Source organism: Sinocyclocheilus anshuiensis, unplaced genomic scaffold, assembly GCF_001515605.1.
Source record: "Sinocyclocheilus anshuiensis isolate Anshui unplaced genomic scaffold, SAMN03320099.WGS_v1.1 scaffold1734, whole genome shotgun sequence".
Lineage (NCBI taxonomy): Eukaryota > Metazoa > Chordata > Actinopteri > Cypriniformes > Cyprinidae > Sinocyclocheilus > Sinocyclocheilus anshuiensis.
The window spans coordinates 138,916-139,391 of NW_015544334.1; the positions used below are offsets into that span (position 1 = coordinate 138,916).

Genomic DNA, 476 nt, shown 5'->3' on the forward strand with positions numbered 1-476 from the left:
GTGTGTGTGTGTGTGTGTGTGTGTGTTCTGTGATCAGATATGAACAGGTGAACCGTGAATTGAAACATGTTCGTCAGGATTCAATAGATCTTTATTAAGGCCTCATAAAGGTTTAGCTAGGCATGCAGCCAGGTGTTTAAAGCTTTCTGTAATGTTATTACAGTTACAAAGCTTATTTGGTTGCAATTATGTTAATCAGTATTTTCCTTAATGAGAGACTTCTGGGGGGTTCATGATAGAAATGGGTGTTGTCACTGACACATTAATTATAATTACAATTAATCTTATTATTTTTTATATATATATATAAAATAAACGTTTTTTTATATTGAAGAAAAATGCGATATGCGATAACTCATTAAATAATGCGATATGAGATTAGATAATGCTTAGTGCCACATGCTCAGATGAAACGGTTTTACTCAGTTCTGTGAACTTCTATAACTATCTTGTGTCATATATATATATATATATAT

At 31.3% G+C, this 476-nt stretch overlaps 1 protein-coding gene across 6 annotated transcripts in view; it reads left to right on the forward strand.

Moving 5' to 3' along the window:
- The window catches only part of LOC107698151 (kinesin light chain 1), a 52,190-nt gene that overhangs the window by 35,291 nt on the left and 16,423 nt on the right, over nucleotides 1-476 (forward strand). The gene's annotated exons all lie outside the window — the stretch shown is intronic.